This window comes from Anabrus simplex, chromosome 1 (assembly GCF_040414725.1).
Source record: "Anabrus simplex isolate iqAnaSimp1 chromosome 1, ASM4041472v1, whole genome shotgun sequence".
In the NCBI taxonomy this organism is placed as follows: Eukaryota; Metazoa; Arthropoda; class Insecta; order Orthoptera; family Tettigoniidae; genus Anabrus; species Anabrus simplex.
In genome coordinates, this window is record NC_090265.1 from 386,953,629 (window position 1) to 386,972,770 (window position 19,142).

Below are 19,142 nucleotides of genomic sequence, written 5' to 3' on the forward strand. Positions count from 1 at the left end.
AAATATTTCACACTGCACTTTCTTGTATTCACTGCACACTTAATTATCTCACGTTTAGGCTATTCAGATCTATTGCATATACTGGTAATACTCTACATAAGAAATTATACAACTTAATACTATTACTTAGCTCGCCATTCAATATCTCGGGCCTTAGTTGCTCTTGGGTCTGGTCACAGGCCTTGGATTGAGAACTGGGCAGGTTCTCCATCACTGGTATCTCGGGAAGAGTGACCTCCTCCACACGGGTCGGGTGGTTTTAACTGCCAGGATGACATCTCCCTCCAGGTTGGTCTATGCCGATTTAGCAAGCCATTATCTGTTCAGGAACACAGTAGACAATATCCATCGATACTGGAAAATGTGAATTCATCATGGTTCTGCGAAGTATATATATATTTTTATAATGATTGCCTCTTTATTTAGGCTATCGTTGCTATTATTTCCACTTAATATAGCTCAATTTCAAGCTCTCGCGACTCAATCAACTTCTTGTTTCCGACAGATTTTGCGTGTAAGTATTTTGACGACCTTTTCGAAATTTCTGGATTTTATTTCTTTACTGTATTTCAACGTTTATCTCTTCGTTTTCTTCAATATTACCGACCTCTGAGCTTAAAATTCACGTTAGATACTGCAAATCTTGCTTATTTTTTTAGAGCGATGTTCAGGAAGTCTCAACCTTACGAGGTCAATTTTTTAAGTCAGTTTTTATATAATAATCCGATTGACCCTTCTTATTTTTTTAAAAACAATTCTATCGATTCTACACCATTTTACACCGCCTTCATAGTGGTAGGTTTAAGTTAGTGATGGCCTTCTGACATATATATCGATATCCTACTACACATTTCTTTGCCTTGGCTGGCCTCTATCTTCCGTAGGCGCCATTTTGTAATACGTCCAGTAAATGCATCGGGTACAATATATGGATTAGCCAAATTTTACGACCGGATGCCCTTCCTGACGTCAACCCTATGTGAAGTGAGTTTCTGCGATGATTGGTGGTGTAGTGTGTTGCATGCAGATGAATGTGTATAATGAGAGATCACAGATACCCAGTCCCCGAGCTGGATGAGTTAACCAAATACGATTAATTTCCTCTGCCTGGCTGGGAATCGAACCCAGAGCACTACTACCCGAAGATCAGTACGCTGACCAAGCAGTTAAGGAGCCAGAAACTATAGAAAACACGTACTAACTCGAGTAATAAGATAACAGTGTTGTCGGTAAATTTTAGATTTTATTTTCTTCATACTGAACCTGAATTTCTTCTTAATACCATGTACTTTGAATACTGGACCAATTGTTCAAGGTTATACGTTGAAGGTGAAGGAAGGCATTAAAACAACAAACTAGACATTTAAATTAACGGTTGTAGATTTATTTCTTTGTATTTTATTGATTTTGGTTTGCAGCATGCCGTCCCAGAAATACAAGTTGAATGTTGAGAATAAGACCAGGAGAATGCCGAGATCAGCAGTTAATGACTGGACAGAGTTTCCGTGGATGAGATCGTTAATTCCCAAATATGTCACCTTCGCCATAATCCTGTAACAATGAAAAAAACATTTATGATTAGCCAACTACCGATAACAGACATCAGAACTGAAGGTGCCACTTACTGGGTTGTCCCAAAACTTCACAGCATTTTCCTTTTGTGCAAAGAAATAAATGCATATTTAACGAGATTTTCTCTGTATTTTCCTAGTCTATCCCTCTGAAAAAGTTACTACTACTGTTAAAATGTTTTCATTTCGTCCCTAAAGGGGACGGCGGGCCTCCTAAACGGTAACTACGTCTCTCAGGGAGATGTGATTCGGTGAAGGAGTTGTTCGAAGAAGGTGAGGGGGTCGGCGGCCGTGGCCTATACTAGGAACTGTCCCGGCGTTCGCTGTAGTGCAAGAGAATGGAAAACGACGGGAAACCATTTTCAGAACAGCCGACGGTAGGGATCTCCCGAATGCAGAGGCGTTGGCCGGTCAGAGTGCAGAACTGTCGGACCACGGACCAGCCGAGACCCTTCCTGCATCCGCTGACCGGGCTAATACAATGGATGTAGATATCGCAGCAAGCTATTATGAGTTCCCACATAGGATATAGTCTTCACCCCAAAGAATTCTGGTTAGCCCAATATACGTTTTCACTTGGGAGATGACGCGCCGTATACTCGTGTCTGCTGCTATAAGATAGGTTGGCATTACGTAAGTTTTGACGCAACTTCAAATACAGTAGCAGTGCGTAGCGCTTCTTCCGGTGGCTATTTCTAGTCCAAGATCGCGGTGTAATACCACAACCCGTCAGCACTTCTCTTGAGCACTAACAAGTAGGCTGTTTGATAAATAAATACGCAAGTCGTCTCTGTAATGCTAGGCATTTCACCTTTACCGTAGCCTCTCGAATATCACCGCAGCGCACCAACAACAAATATTTATTTTGTCTATGCCAAGTGTATTTGTTTGACAGTGGTTGTATTAGATCAATTCAAAAAAATTATAAAAGTTATAAAATATATTAAAGATCGAACCACCCACCAATAATCAATACAAAAACATAGCGCAATTAGAGTTTGCAGATCACCGAGCGAGAGTAACTGCTACATTTACGCCTTCTCACAATCAATTTATTCAATTTTCAGTGTACTGTAATGAAAGAAGTAACAACAGTACGGAATTTAACCTTCGAGTTGCACCGATGGTGCAAATATTCTATGCTAGCAATGCAATTAGTTATCCATTCATTTGAAGAACAATATATTAAGTTCCTCATACTGTCGCTTTGTGGGCAATGTCTCTCCGGGAGGACGTAGGTTTGATTCCGCGCCTGGAAGAGGAAAATCTAGAAACGACATATCCACTTCTGGAGAGGTCCATGACCTTGAGGTTCACCGAGACTACGCAAAAAAGAAAAAAAAAGAAAAGAGTACCAGATTCATTCCCCAGGCCAAACATGATCAGGCTTAGAGATGAATTCGGCTTTTGTCGCTTTGGATATTCCTTGAATGAACTGGACGAATCGGATTAGTAGGCCTACTGTATTGTATCTGACCTCAATGACAGCAGTAGTGAGTAAGTGACGAAACTCAGGTTTGATCAAAGTTGCACTGAATTTACAATTTTGTAAGTAAAAAAAGGCATATGGATTTTTTTTTGCTAGTTGCTTTACGTCGCACCGACACAGATAGGTCTTATGGCGACGATGGGACAGGGAGGGGCTAGGAGTGGGAAGGAAGCGGCCGTGGCCTTAATTAAGGTACAGCCCCAGCATTTGCCTGGTGTGAAAATGGGAAACCACGGAAAACCATTTTCAGGGTTGCCGACAGTGGGGTTCGAACCTACTATCTCCCGAATACTGGATACTGCCCGCACTTAAGCGACTGCAGCTATCGAGCTCGGTATATGGCTTTTAGTATCGGGAGTGTCCGAGGACAAGTTCGGCTCGCCAGATGCAGGTCTTTTCTTGATTTGACTCCCGTGGGCGACCTGCGCGTAGTTATAAGGATGAAATGATGATGAAGACGACGACACATACACCAAGCCCCCGTGCCAGCGAAATGAACCAATTCTGGTTAAATTTCCAGACCCTGCCGGGAATCGAACCCAGGACCCCTGACCAAAGGCCAGCACGCTGACCATTTAGCCATGGAGCCGGACAATTTTGTAAGTGAAGTGCTGTTATCCGTGAATTGTTTATGTGTTTGAAAATTTAATTTGAAAGACAGTGAAGACATTTCTGTGGGTTTATGGCGGAGAAGGAGTAAGGTCACATGTAGAAGAGCCTTCTGAAAAGAAAACAAGCAGATGTACTCCTCTAGGCACAGCTAAGAATAAACTACTGAGCTAATATGTAACAACTCCATTACTGTTTGCTGATGACGTGATTTTAATACAGGACAGTGAGGCAAAACTTCAAACATTATCAGTAGAACAAACAAACCATTCCTTTCAGCAAAATAAAATCATGGCATTCGAAGGCAGGTTACCTGTCAGAAAACTAAACTAACTATTCAGGCTTATTTCAGTTACTTGAGAGTAGCCCAGCCAGCCATACAGGCATTGAAGGCCCTTGGATGACTGAAAGATAAAGGCTTCCACCACTCGTAACCTCAGCACTTACAGGGATGGAGTGGTTAGCTCTATTCTTCGTCGTCTTTGACCCCAGGAATTGACATGGTACTCATTCTTGGTGTAGGCTGAGTCAACCTCAGGACCATGTGCCTCTCCAGAAGTGAAAATATCCCTTCTTAATTTTTCGATTTCCTGAGTGGGTTATCGAACCCACGTCCTTCTGAGTGCACCAGCACGTTACCACCTCGAATCGGCAGCCACTTCTTGGGTGTAGTTCATTTGAGAATAACATTGCAAACACAAACTAAATTTTATAAAATCGTAGCTCTTCCAGTATGGGAGTGAATCACGAATTCATGACAGAAAATGCAGATATGTGAAGTATTGTCTACATAAGTTTATATGTAAATATTCAGTAGAGTTTATGTACACATGTGGAGATGGAGGCACTTCCGTGTATGTGGGGCTTGCCCTTTCTCCATCTACCACCCCTGGAAAATAAATAAATAAATAAATAAATAAATAAATAAATAAATAAATAAATAAATAATAATAATAATAATAATAATAATAATAATAATAATAATAATAATAATAATAATAATAATCTGTATTCGGAATAAAATGATCTGTTTTTTCTTACAACTTGTTTAACGTCGCACTAACACATCGAAGGCTTTCGGCGACAGAACGATGAGAAAGAGATAGGCTTTGGAATGCAGCAACCGTGGCCTTTAATTGTGGTAGAGCCCCCGCATATGCCTAGTGTGAAAATGTGAAACCATGGAAGATCATCTTCAGGGCTACCGACCGTGGGATTCGAACCCACGATCTCCCGAATGCCAGCTTACAGCTGTGCGACCCTAAGCGCACTGCCATCTCGCTCGGTGATCTGGGAGTAATTCCTGTTTTAGATTCCAAAAGGACATAAAAAGAGAACTGGCTAGACCATTTAAACAGGATGTCCAATAATAGATTCCTTAAACAAAGACTACATTACAGAGCGAAAGATCAACAAAGATAAGGAAAAACGCTGGGATTAAATAAATTGGGCTAGAATAGGTTAAAATGTAATATGTAACGGGAAGAAGAAGTCCTACTCCCTAGATGAATGGTGACCTTCAGTTCATTGGGATCCGGGTTCGTTTCCTAAAAGGGAAGGAGATTTTAACTGCGTATGATAGAATCCTTTGACTCGGCGACTGGGTGTTTGTGTTCGTCTTAATATACTTCTCTTCAGCAACACAGAACACTACCAGCCACCACAGAAACACGCAACCGGAATACATCCCTACACAAGGGGTTAGCGTCAGGAAGGTCATCCGGCAGTAAAAATGGGCCAAATCTACATGCAGTGCCGATTCTAAGTAACTGGGAAAATTCTAAGAAGAAGAAGAAGAAGATGATGATGATGATGATGAAGTTGATGCAAGAGGGAGGAAAAAAACGAAATGGCGTACGGCTTTTAGTGCAGGGAGTGCCCGAGGACATGTTCGGCTCGCCAGGTGCAGGTCTTTTGATTTGACTCCCGTAGGCGACCTGCGCATCGTTATGAGGATGAAACGATGATGAAGACGACACATATACCCAGTCCCCGTGCCAGCGAAATTAACCAATGATGGTTAAAATTCCCGACCCTGCCGGGAATCGAGCCCGGGACCCTTGTGATCAAAGGCCACCACGCTAACCATTTAGCCATGGAGCCGGACAAGAAAGAGAAGAAGAAATATTACAAATGTCAAATATCTATTTAAGGAGCACTCGAAATTCACTATACTACATATCGATTGTGCAAGATGTTCAGAAAGAGATGAGCTTGAGTAAACTGAGGTAGCCTTTCGTAAATGAAAAGTGAAAATTCACAGCCTATTTGCAGTCATTTGACGGGTCAGGTATGGACTGAATGAAGCCCCTATCTAGTGGCGAGGATAGGAATTGTGCCACCTGCTGACCTTTTGTAATTATATTGTGAAAATTTTCGAGTAATTATTTTTGCCTAATGTTTTGTAGCATCTAGAAGTGTTTTTGTTAGGGATCGGTCGTAAAGGGAATTGCTATGTATTGTCTCTTACGTCTTTGTAGTTAGTAAATAACACTGTATATGTCGTCGAGAATGCATGTATGGGAGAGAGGGAGAGTGAGAGTAGGAAACAGAAATTATTGGCTACAGTCAGTCAAGGAGGTGCTTTACGTGGTGACTGCATTGAATATAAAATACAGTGATTTCAATACAAAAGGAACTAAAAAACCCGAGCGAGTTGGTCGTGCAAGTTAGGGGCGCGCGGCTGTGTGATATCATTCGGGAGATACTCCTGAAGGTGACTTTCCGTGGTTTTCCCGTTTTCAGACCAAGCAAATGCTGGTGTTATGCCTTTTTTTACAATTGGCTGTACGCCGCACCGACACAGATAGGTCTTATTGGCGACCGTGGGTTAGGAAAGGCCTAGGAGCGGGAATGAAGCGACCATGGCCTTAATTAAAGTACAGCTCCAGCATTTGCCTGGTGTGAAAATGGGAAACCACAGAAAACCATCTTCAGGGCTGCCGACCTTGGGGTTCGTACCCACTATCTCCCGGATGAAAGTTCACAGCTGCGCACCCCTAACCGCACGGCCAATTCGCCTCGTATGTCTTAATTAAGTCTATGGCCACTTCCTTCTCACTCCTAGCCCTTTCCTATCCCATCGTCGCCAGTGTGATGTAAAGCAACTTGTAACCACTCGAGAAATATTAGACCTGATTTATGAACGCCGAAAATACAAGAATGCGAAAAAAGCGAGGAGGGCAAAAAGGAACACAGGCGATTAAATGAAGTAGATAGGAAGTGCAAGACAGCTAAACAAGAATGACTGAAAGAGAAGTGCAAGGATGTTGAAGATTGTATGGTTACAGGAAAGCTAGATTCTACCCTGGAGAAAGGAAAACAAGGTATGTGAATATTAAGCGCTTAGATGGAAAACCACTTCTAGGAAAAGAAGACAAGGCAGAAAGATGGTAGGAACATAATCAAATATTTGTATCAAGGAAAAGAAATAGATGATAAGGTTCTGGAACAGGATGAGGCTGTTGATGCTAATAAAGTGGGAGACCCAATCTTGAGGTCAGAATTCGACAGAGCTCTGAAAGAACTAAATGAGAACTATGCACCTGGAAATGATGGCATACCCTCAGAATTACTGACTGCCTTAGGAGAAACCCCATTGATCAGGTAGGTAATGTATATGACTGTCGAATTGAGAAGTAAAAAGAACGATCACTCCAAGGATGTCCGGCTCCATGCTAAATGGTTAGTGTACTGGCCTTTGGTCACAGAGGTCCCGGGTTTGATACCCGGCAGAGTCGGGAATTTTAACCATAATTGGTTAATTCCGCTAGCTCGGGGGCTGGGTGTATGTGTCGTCTTCATCATTTCATCCTCATCACGGTGCTCAGGTCGCCTACGGGAGTCAGATCGAAAGACCTGCATCTGGCGAGCCGAACTTGTCCTCGGATACTCCCGGCACTAAAATCCATACGCCATTTCATTTACTCCAAGAATTAAGAGAAATAAAAAAGAGCAAGCAATATTTATAGATTAATTTTTAGTATTTTTCAATTTTTTAATTCATATCATTTAAGGAATAGGTGCATGCATATTTCCAGAGATAAAAATTTGAGCTTTGTCATTCGACTCAAAAGAAAGGCAATGTTAGTAAAAGTAAATTATAAAAGTAAGGCAGGGAAGGTCGGGGGAACTTCCTTGGTCTTGGATACCCTAATATCACCTATCTGGACGAAAAAAAATCGAGTGAGGTTCGGTAAGACACTGTTACATCGATAACACGATACTTTTAATGCTTATGTTTGTGGAAAAGCAAAACATTTGAGCAACAGAATTTTTAGAGTACTGTAGAGTGTATTCTATAATATACTTCGGTAAACTAAGCCCGTTTACGTTTAGATTTAAATGCTGTCAGTTTGAACATTTGATTCCTTACGTACATATTTATATATATTCTGTAATATTTTAAAACCGAAGGTAATATTCAATACATTCGTTTCGCAATATTCGACGTTTACAATATGCATTTTTTCGATGATCATTGATGACTTTTAACTTTTAATGTTCTAAAGACAGTTGACCACACCAAAAACTTTTCAGTTCATACAAACATAGAACTAAATTTCTTCAGTGTCATAATTATAATAATATATGGGAAATAAATATTATATTCTATAGTTCATTATTAATAGGTAATAGTGAAAGCAATAATTGTTGCCACTCAAGAGGTAGCATGTAACTGAGAAAGTAGCTCAGCCTCATCAAGGAAAGCACTTGCCAATGAAACGAGTGTCTATCGACTTTGGAGACATGTGTTCGAATCCCACCGTCGGTGGCTTTTTTCAGTTTCATAATTATTGCTTAAACACACAAACTCTCTATATCTCTCCTCTCTCCGCATATACAAGTCATCTAAATAAGATACAAACAAGAAAATCAATCTACTAAAAGAAATATTGTGAGTTAAAATACTTACATCGCCGAATATCTGGACGTACATGTCGCTCGGCAGGATCATCTTACACACCCTCTTCAACATGTTGTAGATGAAACTGACAATGTTAAATTGCATGGGCTGTTGCGATGTCTCTTGCAGACTGGACGAAGTCTGCGCACTTACAAGAAGAACGCACAAGGCGAGGACAAGGAACGACAACTGCATAAGGCACTTCATGGTAGAGAGTACTAACCTTGTTCAGCGCCTTACTCGCTAATATATAGGCGGCGACCACCATAATCTAGAGATAACTAACAAGGTCTTTCTTTCCTCATTAGACCCACTTTTAGTTCCGTCGTTCGATTATACTAAGCAAGAAATATGACCTTCCTTTGTGTCGAATGACATAGCTCGAATTTCTACCTCTGGAAATATGCATGCACTTATACCTTAAAATCATAATAATTTCGTGTGGCTATTTCTAGCCAGGTGCAGCCCTTGTAAGGCAGACCCTCCGATGAGGGTGGGCGGCATCTGCCATGTGTAATACCTTAAAATGACTTTATATGACTTAAACTTTGAAGTATGACGCAAAATAAATTAACTGTTCAAAAATTGCTTAAAGTATTTGATTGAGATAGCAGAGCAGCAGCAAACTAACCATATTACATTCATTTCTTTTCTATTTTGATAACTTCCTGCTTGCGAAACCCGTTACCTTCAAATTTTATTTGAACACAAAATATTTTAGGGAAAGGTAATCTATTAATAATCAGACTGAACAAAGCCACTAAGCATTAGGGAGTCTGAGCACAAAACATGCGAATAATACTTGAAGAATGGCGAAAGTAATTATAGTATACATAATGACCAAAAATATGCTTTTATGCAATGTTTTATCGAATATGACTTGATGGTGAACTATCAGTGAGATATTCATTTATATAACCAATAAAAACGTGTCATTGAGTTCAAAAGAAACTAGAAATGAATTTTAGTTTGGAAAAAGAGACTAGGATACAAATAGACATATCATAGAAATCTGAACGCTGTGAATGATTATATGAATCGTATTTCTCCTGCCTGAAACGATACAATGTCTTCACAGTTTAAAGGAAACTTTGGGTACGTTTATGACCAGGAATATTATTTAAGTTTTAATATTTGTTTTACAAAACTAGATCTTAGCCTTTCGTACATTAAAATATGTTAAAATAAGCCATGAAAGAGGAACGTTTGTTTATTTTGAAAAAAGTATTCCCATAAACTACTTTTTGTGTTCCACATACCTAATATTATTTAGTTGAAGGGAGTTCTAGGAACTTCTTAGAAAGAAGATAGACATATTTTTCTCTTAGTCAAATCGAGCTACTAATAAAATATATTTAATTATTGAATAATAGTTAAATTCTGAAAGTATGGGACGCACTAATCATAAAATCCTTTTCAAAAATGTATGATAATTTTCTGACGCAGTTAGAAGAGACAAACTTCCTCAGTCATGAAGTTGATACATAAATAGAAGTACACGGTGTTATATCGTATTTGAGACAATGGTAAAACCTGTGTTGTTTCTCTCAAATGCAGTTTGCGGTTTATGTGATTTACTTTACAGTATACACTGAGTGCATCCCGTGGAGATCTGGAATGGTGAGACGACAGAGAATGTAACTCAGGTCCTTCTCTCTGCTAATGTTCCAACTCCGTGATACAGTGATGAGCTATTGTACTCTTCTTCCAAATGATCTGTGATCGATTTCTGGGTCTGCCAAAGTGTGCTGATGCTTGTTGTTTTAAGGGGCCTAACATCGAAGGTCATCGGCCCCTGCCAAAATGTAGACTACCGGGCGAGTTGGCCGTGCGCGTAGAGGCGCGCGGCTGTGAGGTTGCATCCGGGAGATCGTGGGTTCGAGCCCCACTGTCGGCAGCCCTGAAGATGGTTTTCCGTGGTTTTCCATTTTCACACCAGGCAAATGCTGGGGCTGTACCTTAATTAAGGCCACGGCCGCTTCCTTCCTATTCCTAGGCCTTTCCTGTCCCCTCGTCGCCATAGGACCTATCTTTGTCGGTGCGACGTAAAGCAAAATAGCAAAAAAAATGTAAACTTATTAACGATCTGAACAGCGGTATTCTCAGCCTCTGGAAACCAAGAGCTTTACTAAAGTGAAATCATATATTTGTTGATTTCGGTCTGAAGTTAGACAAGCTAACCTATTTTGTAACATAGTGATTCTGTTGGAAATGGGATATAACCCTACTAAAACTTATTTATAGCATGTCTTGACACCAAACTGTTATTTGTAATAATATTATTTGCTTAACATCATTTTGACTGCTATGGATCTTAAGGGATTCCGGGGTGAGAAAATTTTATCGGATAGAAATTCTTTACTGAGATGGATGTCAACGATTTGTGCCATTTACATGCCTTCAAATGCCATCAACCTTAGTCGAGATCGAACCCCCTAATTTGAGGAACAGATGGCCAACGACTAACAGACCGTACTACTGAAGTCGACAATTTTGTTGTTGTGAAGAAGTGTGTTTACAGACCGAAGAGGGACTGTCGGGACCACATTTTCAGTATACGTCAAGTAAGTGGAAAATGCTACGGGAGGAATCGACAGTTATGTTTATATTTTATACAGCAGATTTAGAGAAGGAATATGCCAGTGTACCAAGACAAAATATGTTAGATATACTGAGGGATTATGGAATTAGGGGTAAGTTATTACAGGCAATCGAAGGCATTTATGTTGACTATAGGGCTGCAGTGAGAATTGTTGGTAGAATTTATTGGTTAAAAGTAGTTACAGGGGTTCATAGTATATGTGGATCATTTGCAGAAAGAGTGGTATCCAGTTGGGGCGAGGGGGAAGGCACTAGAGGACACTAGAAAGCAGTTTGGCCTTTGCTGACGACTGCGCTGGAAGACTGATAACATTGCCTAAGAGGATCGAATGCTAGGTAGTGATACACATTTCTGTTAGGAGTGGATAATTTCATGTACATGTGATGTGTATTTTCTCAGGATGGTGTTACAACTTACTACGTGAAAATGAATGAAGGTGGAGCAACGATATTCTGTAAGAAAAAAGTGAGCTCTCAGACGAAAGTATCTTTACATCAGTCTGTTTTCAGGTCGACTTCGCTGCACGGGAGTAGGCTGGAATTCAAAAAGGCGAATCGGAACAAATATTCGTTTGTAGAAACAGGAATCAGGGATTGTAATAATCTCCTAAGTGAGATATATCCAGGGTATCGGGATAGATGTACCCAAGAGGAACTCTGATATGTAGTGTCCGAGGTCATGACGGAGTAGAAGGAAATAAGAGAGCTGATAGTCCGACTCGTTGGCTGAACGGTCAGCGTACTGGCCTTCGGTTCAGAGGGTCCCGGGTTCGATTCCCGGCCGGGTCGGGGATTTTAACCTTAATTGGTTAATTCCATTGGCACGGGGGCTGGGTGTATGTGTCGCCTACGGGCGTCAAATAGAAAGACCTGCACCTGGCGAGCCGAACCCGTCCTGGGATATCCCGGCACTAAAAACCATACGACATTTCATTTCGGAGAGCTGATGAACTTGCCAAAGCAGCTACTACTTCTTCTTGTTGATATATGAAACGTCCCCTATGTCTCATGTACAAAATGAACTGAGGGAGTATACACAAGATATGTGGAACAACCAATGGATCACCAGCACAAACGGCCGGCTAACAAGGGAGTTGTTCTTTCCAAATATTCAAGACAGACTACAAAGTAGGTTATTGCAACATGGACATATTATAACCCAGTTTCTAACAGGACATGGAAAGTTTGGATCGTACTTCGAGAGGTTTGGAATCAATATTCAGAAGCCCTACAGCTGTACCTGTGAAATGCCACAAACTGTTCCTCAACTTTTATTTGAGTGTCCAATTTTTAACAGGAGTAGATATGAATTATTAATGCATTTAAACATGTGTAATATAGAATATCAAGCACCTCTCACTATGGTATTTCAGAGAAGATGCTGTTATAAAGTGTTTGTAAATTTCTCCACCTCATTTATAAGTCATCTCTATTTTAATTCAATTGTCATGTATTAACTTAGTCTCACTATCTATAGCCCTAATATACTACTTGTAAAATACGGTTTATAATGGGATATTCAATAATAATAATAATAATAATAATAATAATAATAATAATAATAATAATAATCGTATGGCCTCAGCTACCGTGTGCAGACATTTCGATCTGACGCCATCTGGCTGTCTGCTCGTCAATTTCGACGTTCCGTTTTACTCTAGGCCCACTAGATGGCAGACTGAGTAAACCGGATCTCTCTTGGGCGTCTATGGCTGAGATTTATGAATTTTGGCGGGTAAATACCAAATGTATCACCAGAGATCTTTTACATGCCGACATCGTACGACATGGAGTGTCGAATGGACTTTTTTCCGCCCTTCAAAAATCCGACTACCTCTGCCGGGTTTGAACCCGCTATCTTGGGATCCGGAGGCCGACACTCTACCACGGATCCACAGAGGCAGCTATAATAATAATAATAATAATAATAATAATAATAATAATAATAATAATAATAATAATAATAATAATAATAATAATAATAATAATAACTGCTTCTCTGGTTAATGTGCATACGTTTCACCTCCTTAAAAAACTGAAATGTTTTGATGTATCTACTTCACTCTCACCACATTCCAATATTTCAACCGATTGCTTTAGTTCATTAATCACTGTAACTGCTTCTCATGGAAGATGTGCTCCTGTGACTTATTATTCTGATAAATACAATATATGGCATGGATGCCGAATATGTTGTATCGCGGAATAAATATTTCTGTTACAATTGGCCCTTTAGTTAAATTGGTGCAATAGAGAGGACAAGTTGTGTTATTGCCCTGCAATTGGACCGATTGTTACAGTGTATACTGATATAAATTAAGGATGATGTCAATGTGTGTTTAGTTGTTTGAAATGATTACTGTGATATATGTATTCCCAAATGTTCAGAGACCGGGCGAGTTGGCCGTGCGGTTAGGAGCGCGCAGCTGTGAGCTCGCATCCGGGAGATAGTGGGTTCGAATCCCACTATCGGCAGTCCCGAAGATGGTTTTCCGTGGTTTCCCATTTTCACACCAGGCAAATGCTGGGGCTGTACCTTAATTAAGGCCACGGCCGCTTCCTTCCCATTCCTAGGCCTTTCCAGTCCCATCGTCGCCATAAGACCTATCTGTGTCGGTGCGACGTAAAGCAAAATAGTAAAAAAAAGAATTGTTCAGAGATTTCCTCCCAGCCTTCACTTACAACAACTTCAGTCGTGTTAACTGTAAGTCGAAGGAAAAGTGCAGTTTGTTGCAATTGACTCCAGCCTCCTCCTCTTCTTCATGAGGCGTAAACCGCTGAATATCGTCAGATTAAAAAAGATCAAGTACTTCCTTAATTATTCTTCTATCACTTTTCGCACACCCTGGTCGAGTCACGATTGCGAACTTTGTCGCATGCGTGGACTTGACCCTGTTTTATGGCCGGATGCCTTTTCTAATGCCAACTTTATAATTACGGAGGAATGCATTCACTGTTGTGTGTTTCTGTGCTGGTTGGTAGTATGCTATGATGTGTGAATATAAAGAAGTTTGTTGGGACAATCACAATCACTCGGTTGGAAGAATCAACAAGACGCGATTAAAATCCCCGACCAGGCCGTAATCAAAATCGAGACTCTCTGAACCAAAGACTTCAACGCTGACCATTCAGCTAAGGAATATTTTATTTGAATACAGTACCTCCAGTCGGAGTCGGCATCTCCTTGGGGGTGGAGGGTAGAATGCATCGGCGGAATCCCCTGCCTGTTGTGGGAGGTGACTGAAGGTATCTTCGTCCTGAAGTGTGGTGACCAAAATACCTCTTGGTAAGTTTCACATTGCTTCGATTTGTGCCAGTGTTCTCGCTTTCAACTTTCTTATCTGTCCAGCCTTGGTCAACTCTTGTTCTCTTCCGAGCTCGACGGTTTTATGTTTGTGAGGCTTGGGGAGTTTTTGTTATTTACTTCGTTTGTGATCCTTCCACTTCATGCCAATACCCTCATTCCAACACGATAAAATTGTTCACTGTATGATATTCGTAATACAAGGAATTAGGAAATTAACGACGTCTGCCACATATTCCTAGAAACAGGTAGCAAACTCTATCACACCACCTGTAGCATTTGATTACGTGGTGTAGAATTTTGCTATTGCCCGTTTGCATTTTGTCCCCATGAATTGAAACCTGGTGCGTATTTCTATTGTAAGATAAGTGAATTCCAGAGTATTTCTCTCTCAAAAGCAGTCTTGCTTCTGAATTCCTCAACGTTTTGAGTGTGAATAAGAACGTATACATTCGAGTTGGGCCCATGGTCAAAATATTTCCCTGCGGATTATCATCGATACTCGAATGATCGAGGTCTAGTTGCGCCCCTGTTCAGCGGGCCAGATTTATCCACTTGTTAATGTTCGGCCGCTCGTTTGTATTTGAATTTCCTTCTTAGTTTAAACAACTATCAAAGTTATATTTTAACATTAACTAAAGAGAGTTATTGAAATTATGACATCCCCATTTAATGATTAGCCAACGGCCGTAGCCGTGTTGAAACACCGGATCCCGTGAGATCTCCGAAGTTAAGCAACATTGGGCGTGGTCAGGAGTTGGATGGGTTGTCACGCGCTGTTGGTGGGGGGTAAGGGAATGGTGGAGCGGAAAGGAACTGGCCACCCTACCGCACGTAAACTCCGGCTCAGGAACACCTCTGCGGAGGATCGGACCTGCCTTCGGGCAGAATAACCGTTACCTTACCCTTACATTTAATGATTACCGTAAAAACGTCTTAATTAATTTAAACGTATTTTTAACAAACACGAAGTAAGGTATAAAAATTAATTTATGATTAAATCATTACTGTATAACTAAACCTAACCTAACCTAACCTAACCTAAATAAACCTACCCTAACCCTAACCTAGTTTTGGGTACGGACTCTACACCGGATTTAAAACTTATTTTAACTGACTTCCAAAACTTATTTTAACTGTATATTTTAACTTATTTCCAAAAGTTATGACTGCTGGGTCAGTTCCATAGGGAGAATTCGACCTTCACTCCGAGCTGACCATGGGCCCAACTCAACCGTCCTTTTTATGGACACACTTAGCGTGGGCCCAACTCAACCGTCCTTTTTATGGACGCACTGAGCGTGGGCCAAACTCAACCGTCCTTTCAATGGACGCACTGACCGTGGGCCAAACTCAACCGTCCTTTTTATGGACGCACTGACCATGGGCCAAACTCAACCGTCCTTTTTATGGACACACTGACCGTGGGCCAAACTCAATCGTCCTTTTTATGGACACAGTGACCGTGGGCCAAACTCAACCGCCCTTTTAATGGACCCACTGACCGTGGGCCAAACTCAACCGTCCTTTTTATGGACACACTGACCATGGGCCCAACTCAACCGTCCTTTTTATGCACACACTGAGCGTGGGCCAAACTCAACCGTCCTTTTTATGGACACACTGACCGTTGGCCAAATTCAACCGTCCTTTAATGGACCCACTGACCGTGGGCCAAACTCAACTGTCCTTTTTATGGACACACTGACCATGGGCCCAACTCAACCGCCCTTTTTATGGACACACTGAGCGTGGGCCAAACTCAACCGTCCTTTTAATGGACGCACTGAGCGTGGACTCAACTCAATCGTCCTTTTTATGGACACACCGAGCGTGGGCCAAACTCAACCGTCCTTTTTATGGACACACTGACCATGGGCCCAACTCAACCGTCATTTTTATGGACACAATGAGCGTGGGCCAAACTCAACAGTCCTCTTTTTGGACACACTGACCGTGGGCCAAACTCAACCGTCCATTTTATGGACACACTGAGCGTGGGCCAAACTCAACTGTCCTTTTTATGGACACACTGACCGTGGGCCCAACTCAATCGTCCTTTTTATGGACACACTGACCGTGGGCCAAACTCAACTGTCCTTTTTATGGACACACTGACCGTGGGCCCAACTCAATCGTGTTCTTTATGGACACACTGACCGTGGTCCAAACTCAATCATCCTTTTTTTGGACACACTGACCGTGGGCCAAACTCAATCGTCCTTTTTATGGACACACTGACCGTGGTCCAAACTCAATCATCCTTTTTATGGACACACTGACCTGGGCCAAACTCAATCGTCCTTTTTATGGACACACTGACCGTGGGCCAAACTCAATCGTCGTTTTTATGGACACACTGACCGTGGGGTGATTCAAGATGGCGACTACTGTGTGTGAGTCTGTGATATCCGTGGTGGATAATGGTGTAAGATGCAGTGAAAAATGTGGCAAATGCAGAAGAGTAGTTAAAAATGGGATTCTGTGTCGTAAGTGTGATGAATGGTGCCATTTTCGTTGTGCAAATATTGTAAATAGGTCTGATATTGAAGAAAGTGTGTGGCTGTGTCCCGAGTGTAAACAAACTGATAGTGATGTGGAACAACAAGAAAGAGAGACGAATCTATGCTTAAGATTTTAGGAGTGCTGCAAGAAGACTTATGTGCTCTGAAACTTGAAAATGAAAGCTTAAAGGACAGAATAAAGAAACTGGCAGATAAAGAAGACAGTGGAGAAGGAAGATCGCCGTGGACGGAAGTGACGCGTAGCCATTTTAGGCCTAATGTTAAACATATGGGAGAAACTACGTACAACTTAAAACCGGGAAAATACTCTTTGCAGTGACAAAATAGATTTCAGTCATTGCAACAAGTTCCAGAAGAAGACACATCAAGTTTTCCGAATAATTTTAAATCCAGTGGAGGTAACCTACAGAAGAAGAAAACCAACCGGAAGTCAAGATAGCCAAACATTCATCTCTACGCAGACAGTCAAGGGCGGGGTATGGCAGAAGGCATCAAGGATGAGCTGCATAATCCAGAAACTGAGGTTTTAGGACTAATAAAACCAGGTGCCAAAACTGAAGACGTCCTTTCAAGTTGTGATCCTGTGTCAGAGAAGGACAACTACGTGGTGATTGTGAGTGGTACAAATGGCATTGCTGCAAATGAAGGTGAGGAACTAATTACGACCCTCAGAGGTAAGATTTCGAAACTACCTGACTCAAAAGTAATTATAGTTAATGTGCCACCCAGGTATGACCTTATAGAAGACTAATGTGTGAACAAAGCTGTACATGATGTAAATATAAAAATCAAGAGATTAAGTAAGAGTTTTAGAAATGTCTATGTAGTAGATACTTTAGGTCTTGGCAGGCAAATGTTCACTAGGCATGGGTTACATCTGAATGGTAATGGAAAAGCAACTCTCTGTAGACAAATTGCTACAATTATCAACAGAGATTTGCAAACTAATATGCACTTAAGAAAACCCATACCACTAAATTGGCATATACAGGGAAACTTGCCAGAAAACCAAGATCCTTAAATCAAGATCTATGTACAAATATCTGGGTTCCACGGACGTTCTCAACTCATGAGTCAAATGTTACCCAATTACAACAGTCAAGTTTTAGGAAGGAAGGGGGTCTGAGATTGCTCTTGGTAAACTGTCAGACTGTAGTAAGTAAAGAAATAAAATTCAGTACATTGATGGAATCTTATGAGACTGGTGTGGTGATAGGAGTAGAATCATGGTTGAGAGAAGGGGTGGGTAATAGAGAAGTATTTCCAGAAGGGTATACAGTCTATCGTAGAGACCGAGGAGATAAAAAGGGTGGGGGTGGGGGGGGTGTTTATTCTAGTGAAGGAAACTTATTGTTCACATGAATAGTTTACCGATGAAAGGAATGAAATATTAGGGATAAAATTAGTTTGTGATAATATGAAGGAGGTGGGAATTATAGGAACATATAGGCCTGGAAGAGAGGAAAGAGACATGGAAATATTTGAGAAAATAATATATTATACTCATAAAAACAATAATAATGATATGGTAATAATTGGGGGAGATCTAAACTTGCCTGAAGTTGAATGGAATGGAGCTGCAAGTGAAGCCCATGAACAGAAACTGGCAAATAAGTTAATTTGGGAGGGAGGATTTACACAAGTAGTACAAGAACTGAATCGTCTCAACAACTTGCTAGATGTATTCTTGGTTAAACCATGGGAAATTGTTGATAAAACTGAGGTAATTGAAGGAATAGGTGACCATAAGGCTGTAATAATGGATGTAGGACTTGTACCAAAAATGCTTAATAAGAGGGTCACACAAGACAAGAAATTATACAGAAAAACCAAAGTTGATGAATTTGGGACTTACCTTAAATCACAATTCAGTTGTTGGATAGGTGACGGGAGTAATGTGGATACACTTTGGGCTAAATTTAAAGGAATCATTTGGGAAGGAGAGAAGAGATTTGTACCTGTTAAGAAGGGTAAAATGACCTCAGACCCTGTTTATTATACAAGGGAAATAAGGAAATTAAAAAGAAAATGCAGAATAGTAAACAGGAAAATCAAAGAGGGTAGGGAGAATAGAGAAACTAGAAAACAGCTAATGAGGGAACTGAATAGAGTGAAAAAGGAAGCAAAAGAGAAATAT

General features: G+C 40.9%; 1 protein-coding gene and 1 long non-coding RNA gene across 2 annotated transcripts in view; one reads left to right on the forward strand and one right to left on the reverse strand.

Moving 5' to 3' along the window:
* The window catches only part of LOC136868547 (ankyrin repeat domain-containing protein 33B), an 825,691-nt gene that overhangs the window by 152,479 nt on the left and 654,070 nt on the right, over nt 1-19,142 (forward strand). The window lies entirely within an intron of this gene.
* Nucleotides 1,359-8,831, reverse strand: LOC136866400 (uncharacterized). Its single transcript, XR_010859540.2, has 2 exons — nt 8,585-8,831; nt 1,359-1,551 (listed from the first exon to the last, which is right to left on the reverse strand). It is a non-coding gene; the product is annotated as an uncharacterized lncRNA (long non-coding RNA).